Source organism: Ciona robusta, chromosome 6, assembly GCF_009617815.1.
Source record: "Ciona robusta chromosome 6, ASM961781v2".
NCBI lineage: Eukaryota > Metazoa > Chordata > Ascidiacea > Phlebobranchia > Cionidae > Ciona > Ciona robusta.
In genome coordinates, this window is record NC_143240.1 from 3,578,220 (window position 1) to 3,586,795 (window position 8,576).

Genomic DNA, 8,576 nt, shown 5'->3' on the forward strand with positions numbered 1-8,576 from the left:
CGTCATAAGGCGGTATGTTTGCTCAGAGCCGAAAACTTTCAAGTCCATAGATAAGACAATTCGTGTCGCTGTCTGTCTGTTGTCGTGCATTAGAACTGCCTGTGTAGCGCATAGCGTGCATTTTCTAGGGATTATACGGCGCGTCATCTTAAGCCTAAATAAAACAAAGCGTCGACCGCCGATGCAGCCCGGATTACATACATCAAAAGAAATTGCATCAGAATTCATAACGGAACGTGATTTGGGCCAAGGCACATAACCCAAACTAGTCGTTATTTGCACGTGTGGAAATCGATTTCGAAAATCAATATTCTAATGAAAAGCTTACCGGCCAAAAAACGTATTATTTTGCCTCAACAAAATTGAGCATGTGCATATACCCTGAAAACATCAAAAATAGCGACAGCGTAATAGCAGTCCAGCTCTACTGTAACCTGTAATTCAGCAGCGATGGAAATACACCCCTAATAGAGATTAATTCAATTGTAAACCTTAAATTGGCGTCTTGATATGAAAAGCCTATACTTTTGGCCTTAGTGTTATATTGTAGTAAGTAGAATTAAGACTATGGTTCATTCATTCTCAGTTATGGATGGCTTGGTCCTTAAATTATCATAGTATGTGATTTCATGCGGTAACTGTGGGACTTTTTGGAAGCGGTGTTTTAGAATTCTGAGCTACGGGCCGTGAAATTACAATTTATTTCTTGGCGAAGCGACAAGACTGTAAAAACAGGTTCCTCGTATAGAACATCCAAAATTGACACCGTTTTATGATATTACAAATATCACGACAAGCACGTGTGTTAAGATAAATTGGCCTGACTTTTCACTAAATTGGCCTGACTTTTCAGTGCGGTAATCTAAAACACCAATCCGTAACATAAGAACCGGTCTTGGATGCTTAGTATTTAAAGCATGGCTTAAATTCTTTGTTTTTAAATCCACACCATCTACATACAATATGTATGCGTGTAATTACACGTAATTGCTGGTCTTTTAAGCCGGTGCTGTGGTATGGCATTCAACAGCCTTAAATCGTGTATAGTAGGGTGGGAGAAGATGGGACACGCATTTATTCCGTTTTCTCGTCATATTTGGTAGTAAACAAAGAACATTAAAGAGTTATAAAACCATATCCTTACGACTCCTATAGACTGTTGTTAATTGTTTAAAACACGATCAGGATATTTCGATATTATGTGCTAAAGGTGTCCCATCTCCCCCCACCCTACTATATAAATTGCCTTTCAGCAGGTTTTAGTGGGTTTTGACACACAGGTGAAATATTTTCATATTGGTGGCTGTAATGGCGCCATCTTTTACCTAATCTCCATCACTACGTAATAACGAGTCACTTATTAGCCCTAGCGAGTATATTGGATGTTGAATTATTAATTAAGGCACTCTGAAAGCTAAACCCGACAGCAAACGACAACCCGCACGAAGTCACAGCAAGATATTTGTAAATTTAGCTCTGGTTTCCTAATTTTTCGTACAATGTTGACGTACGTGCTGGTAGCCTCCGAGTTAGTTTGGCTAGCTGCATTTTTACCGCTTTGTTGACACACGAATCACCGACTGTTACGTCACTGAGCGATTTGTTTCGTCACTAAAAGACCGTTTTAAGGTTTACCTAAGTCTGAGTTAACTCAAATAGAGACAAAGGACAGCGCTATAGGAAATACGAGACCAATTTTTAAACAGCACGTCTAAAAGCGGAAATTAATTTTTTTAACACACCGGAAAAAAGCGAAGGGCAGAAGTACAAAAATCGATGTTTAAACGAATAAATTAAAACTATTTTTCTTTTTGAGCTTTTTTTTAATTGATTAAAAAATCAATAGATAAGAAAAGTAAGTTTTTCAGTAATTAAAACTTGCTGAACAAAATTTTGGAAAGTAACTGCAGGAATTACGCATAGCCTAATGGTTGAGAATCAATACAAGAAATCTGTAAAGCCATTTATAGTCATTAAATATCAAATCAGAGCTTTCAGAAAGCCGAAATTTTTTTAAATAAACTTGACCGGTATCTCCCCATTACAAATAGTAGCGTGGAAATTAAGTGTCGCGTTTTCAAGGTCAATGCATTTGTTAAATTACCACAAAAACTGATCTTATAACCCTGCAACATTAAACATAATGATGGAATAGAATGGATACCGTACAGTTAGCACATAATGTCCCATATTTCCCACATAATGTCCCATATTTCCCACGTCCCATATTTCCCACATAATGTCCCATATTTCCCACATAATGTCCCATATTTCCCAACCGTGTTTTTAACAATTAATAACGCAATTCAATTTCGGAGTTGTGAGGATACAGTTATATAATTCTGTGAATATCCTTTTTGCTACCAAATGAGACGATAAAAGCGAATGAAAACATGGACCATCTTACCCCAGCCTACTAAATTCTTATCTAAATGCATCAGAACACATTACGTTAATCAATGCTATTCATATAACGAAGTCTAAACGATAAGCTTTACGGTATGTGTCTGCTTACTATAAATGCTATCTATACCCCAATACCAGAAAGCACAATTACAAACAGTAAACTGACTTTAAATAATAATAACAACAATGCACAACGACACGTTATCTCTACTCTTATTACTCAAATTATAAATCTCATTTAACTAAATAGCCTCCATAATGTAGAACAGAAATAGGACTTAAAACACAGTATTACTGGAGCATATCAAACACACAGTGGTCTGCATATAAGTATATGGTTTATGCTAATCCTTACAACGATAAACAACCCGTTTTTTCTTGGGTTACGTCATAACTGTGGGGAAAATGCTGCTTCCTTGGCAAGAGAGGGCATAGATGGTGCATGCAAGCTTTTGTGGTTACGTGGTCTTTACACACTGAGCACATAGGCACTATACAATCAATATAGCTAAGGCGCTCGTATATGGAACATTGTAAACAAGTCGTGGGCTAGATATTAGGTCCCATGTCACCTCGTATATCATTTTAATGAACTATAGCGAAAACAATTGGAAATAATAATAGCTTTTTATCTATTAATGAGATCGACCCATTTTGTGCCACTTTTACGAGAGCTGTTGTGTAATCTAAATACCTCGAACAAAAAGTCGTAAATTTTACTCGAAAGCCACGCGTAATTTAGCGCGGAGCGAATTAAACACATAAATTGTGCTTTAAACGCCGTTTATTCACTACCGTGGTCGTAAAACCTGTCCAAACTAAAACGGTTCTATCTCACAATTTACAGTGACACATGCCGCGGGTGTGCCGCCAAAAGACAATTAAAGAACAATAGCCGAGACAATTGTGATTATCGCGCAACAGTTGTCACTTGCAGTAGCATGTGTATCGCATCCGTTTCGGTGTTGCCTTCATGCCATTGTGTCCAATACCGCGCGTGTTTTGCGAACTACCTTCTAAAATGTACAGCGGCAAAGATCGGCACACCAAAAGCGTGAAACCGATATAATGAATAAAATATACAAGTGATTATGGCAAAGATTAGACAGTGTAATTAAGAGGAAACATGAAAGTTTCCAGGCTCTTGGGAGGTGTACAATGAAAAAAAAACACAGATAAGATTGACTTGGCCCTAAAAAAACATATAGATAATTATTGACTTCTCTATTAATTTTTAGATGGAATTCGACACGTTACTGCTATTTTTCGAGTTACTGCCTTTTAGTTCTTAAGCGTTGAAGGAAACACATTAGTCGATTTATAGTGGAGGCAGGATGGGTAGTAACAGAAAATATTATCCCATGTTTTACCTGGAGTAGGAGTAAGATTGAATTTACACGTTATTGTTATTTAATTCTTAAGCGTTAAATAAAACACATTAGTCGATTTATAGTGGGGGCAGGATGGGTAGTAATAGGAAATATTACCCATGTTTCACCTGGAGTAAGAAAAAAAACATTTTTGGAGAAACTTTTGCTGTAGTTCAGGTTTTATTATTTAAAAATAATAGAAATACTATTTACTAGCACTACCAGCGCTGCGACGCGCGCAGATTAAGATAAATAAATAAATCGCATTCAAAATTCATGTTGCTTATATGCGCGGTCGAATATGCTTAAATATTATTTCTAGGAGTCGGGGTTTAGATTTTAAAACATACCGAAGCGACCATGGCTTTAAATTTAATATTTAATGGTCTGCAATACGATGGCGAATACCGGACTGACTGTATATATACGTATATTTAGGCTGGGGTGAGATGGTTTATCATTGGGGTAAGATGGTTCCTTTTCCCTGTATGTTGTTGGTTGGGTAAAATGAGTATGTTTTTCTCCTTTATCGTCCCATTTGGTAGGAAACGACCACGCTTACAGAATTCTATGACCGTATCATACCGACTAAATATCGTTAATTATTTGTTAAAAACATGATTGGAAAATACGGGATACCATGTGCTAACGGCATCCATCTTACCCCATAGTACTATATATATATATAAATATGAGAATGTAAACGTAATTTCGAATTGGGGGGGTGTCGTACTTCGAACCAAGAAACCTGACACCAAGTTGGCATATAAACGAGGCTGCCAGCTGCACTGATGACTTCAATTACACGTTTAGCCAATTAATTACATTTTCAATGTATGTTGAACTAGCCTACTGGATTATGTTATACACCGCGCCTTTAAATACGGTATGTATTATAGACAGGGGTAAGGGGGAACCGTTAGCGCATAATATCTCATACTTTCTAATCGTTTTTAACAATTAACAAAAATAGTCTTTGTTTTTTTAGCCGACCTAATCTGTTTAAAAAGTTTCGAAAATATAAAACTTTAATATTCTATAGCGTTTCACAATTTTACCTGAAACGAAAAGTCATAACTTTTTTCATGTTTTACGTCATAAGCCCTCGATTCAGCATGCATTATTGAACCATTGTTACAATGATGGATTGTGTTTTAACTATGACATCATAAAGAAGCTATCTCTATTTTATGACGTCAAACAAAAATTGCGCTTCTCTCGAAATGTGAACCTTTACTAGCATGGCCATAATAAAAACACGATTAATCGTTAAAATAAATGACTTTAGGCAGTAAATTCATTCATTAAGTAAAGGTCAACATGACATATTAGTTACATTATATTACGGGACACGAATGCGCCTTAATTTGGGTCAAATCGAATATAAAACCTATTCAATACGAAGGACAATATATCGTTTTGGTTACCCCTGTCGAGTTATAACATGGACAACAACATAAACGCAGAATGCAATTTATACACCTCATGCTCGCTGTCGAGTTATAACATGGGTGTCTTCTTATACACCAGACACACATAGTGTATTCATACACCTCATGCTCACTGTCGTGTTATAACATGGGTGTCTTCTTATACACCAGACAGTCAGACACACATGGTGTATTCATACACCTCATGCTCACTGTCGAGTTATAACATGGGTGTTTTCTTATGCACCAGACACACATGGTGTATTCATACACCTTATGCTCACTGTTCAGTTATAACGTGGGTGTCTTCTTATGCACCAGATACGCATGGTGTATTCATACACCTCATGCTCACTGTCGAGTTATAACAAGGGTGTCTTCTTATACACCAGACAGTCAGACACACATGGTGTATTCATACACCTCATGCTCACTGTCGAGTTATAACATGGGTGTTTTCTTATGCACCAGACACACATGGTGTATTCATACACCTTATGCTCACTGTTCAGTTATAACGTGGGTGTCTTCTTATGCACCAGACACGCATGGTGTATTCATACACCTCATGCTCACTGTCGAGTTATAACAAGGGTGTCTTCTTATACACCAGACAGTCAGACACACATGGTGTATTCATACACCTCATGCTCACTGTCGAGTTATAACATGGGTGTTTTCTTATGCACCAGACACACATGGTGTATTCATACACCTTATGCTCACTGTTCAGTTATAACGTGGGTGTCTTCTTATGCACCAGACACGCATGGTGTATTCATACACCTCATGCTCACTGTCGAGTTATAACAAGGGTGTCTTCTTATACACCAGACACATTGTTTGTTCATACACCTCATGCTCACTGTCGAGTTATAACATGGGTGTTTTCTTATGCACCAGACACACATGGTGTATTCATACACCTCATGCTCACTGTCGAGTTATAACAAGGGTGTCTTCTTATACACCAGACACATTGTTTGTTCATACACCTCATGCTCACTGTCGTGTTATAACAGCGGTGTCTTCTTATACACCAGACATACATGGTGTATTTATACACCTCAAGCTCACTGTCAAGTTACAACATGGGTGTCTTCTTATACACTAGTCACACATGGTATATTTAACTATTTATAAACCTCATGCTCACTGTAAAGTTATAACATGGGTGTCTTATACACCAAACACACATAACGTATCCATAGAATCTGAGGCGTGGTGTAACATTCATTTTACACAACAGAAAGAGCTAAACACGGAAAACGCCATACCATAATTAGACATTAGTTTGGACACGAGAAAACGAGCAACTTGTTATTTACACATTTGGCGTTAATGCATTCAGCCATATAGTTGTATACCGATATCTGAAGGTATAATGTGCCATCAGATATAATGTACCCACATTTTATGGAGCATCTTTTCACAGTTCCTAATACAAGTCATTTATCATTGTCAGAATCTTAGACTGTCTCGCTCAGTAGTGCTGAGAGAGCATACGAAAGCTAAAACTGAGTTTCAGTAGCATAGCGGGGGGTATGAGTTGAGAAAAGTCGCATATTTTAATGGTTACGTGATTTGTCTAACTGATGTTATTTATGGGTGCTGGGTAAATGCACTTTATTAACTGAGAACTATAAGAATAACATTGGATGAAACATTATTACGTTTAATAACAGTTATAAAAACTTTGGTGAATCGAAAAAATATTAAATATAAAATGTTTACCTAGTGCTAAAAACGGTATGTTTATGTAGTTTATTTTAATTTGTGATACTAAACTAATTTTGATTGTTAAAATATGTCTATATTTTTACTTTAAGTTTAAGTTTAGATAATAAACTTTTACGAAATGCTTTAAATTTTTACGAAATGCTAAAAACAATACGTTTTCTATGTGTATTTGTAAGAGGTCTTTTTACTTTGAAGTTCACAGGTGTCGTTTGGTAAGCGAAGCTCAGAAGTACTTAGATGTCATTAATTAGATGTTTGGTGTAAAGAGTATAAGTGAAGTGTTCAATCAACATAATCGTCTTCTTGTTTAGGGTACAGTTACTACGCGTGTATTTAGAATGGTACAGTGTTTATATCATCCACCCAAAAGCTTGTATAAAATGTTGACGCAAATAACTTAAAACAGATTGCCTTTTCTTGCGTGTTTACTGTTAACTGTATACGGTGTACAGCCTGCCCCTTGCTTTTGTTCTATTGTCGCCCAGTGTTGCCAGATAGATTTCTCGCACAATGCTTTTGTATTGGGTGTTTCGAGCGCAAACAGATTAGGAAACATTTTTCACGGACCAACCGCCAAGCGCAGTATCTCATTACAGCTTTAAAACAGGCGGGGTTTTTAGTTCCGCAGTAACCCTATACCTACTTATGTGAACGTACCTGTTTCGGTAGAAACTCTTTTAAACCAAACGCGGTATCAGTAACCGCACAGAAACCTATAGTCAGCAGCGTATAACGTAGAACACCACAACGTGTTGACAGTTGTTTATTTGCCTTTAGATTATATCAGAATTTTTCGGTTTCAGGAAAATTTTAACAGCTGCGAAAAGAGCGCGTAGATATATCAGTTATCGAATCCGACTTCAAAGGTTTTTACTGACAGTTGTTTTACATTGTTCAATTACAGAAAGGTATTCGTTTAATCTATTGTTGGGCAACGAAGCAAGTCGTTCTCATGAGATTTAGATAATGGTACATTGTTTTATGGCGGACGACTCTCTTGGCACACGGCGGAACTCAGCTTGTGAGAAATGAATTCTGTCAGAATTTCAACGCTTGTTGTACGCAGGACGACGTGTTAGGGGTTCCAATAGTACGTAGTCTTATGTTATACGTTGGGTCTTATGCCCGGACTTATGTTTTGGTTCTTATGGTGCGCAGTCTATAAAAGGCGTGAGTGGGCCTATGTGCATATGTTAGGTGTTATGTATTATGTATTACACGTCTTACGGTACGGAGTTTTGTTTTATATATTAGGTTTTATACATATGTATTACACGTCTTATACGGTACGAAGTTACGGTACGAAGTTTTGTTTTATGTATTAGGTTTTATACATATGTATTACACGTCTATACGGTACGGAGTTTTGTTTTATATATTAGGTTTTATACATATGTATTACACGTCTTACGGTACGGAGTTTTGTTTTATATATTAGGTTTTATACATATGTTACATGATAGTATCGCTTGCGTGCAAAAAAATCACAAATTTATGTCAGTATTGCAACGACTGCAGTTGCCCCGTCAAGCGAGGATAAACATCTATTAGTTGCACCGGTTTAAAAATATACCGCCTACAGTTTAGATAATATATTTTAATATTCATCATTTTTGCGCTAAATCAACTT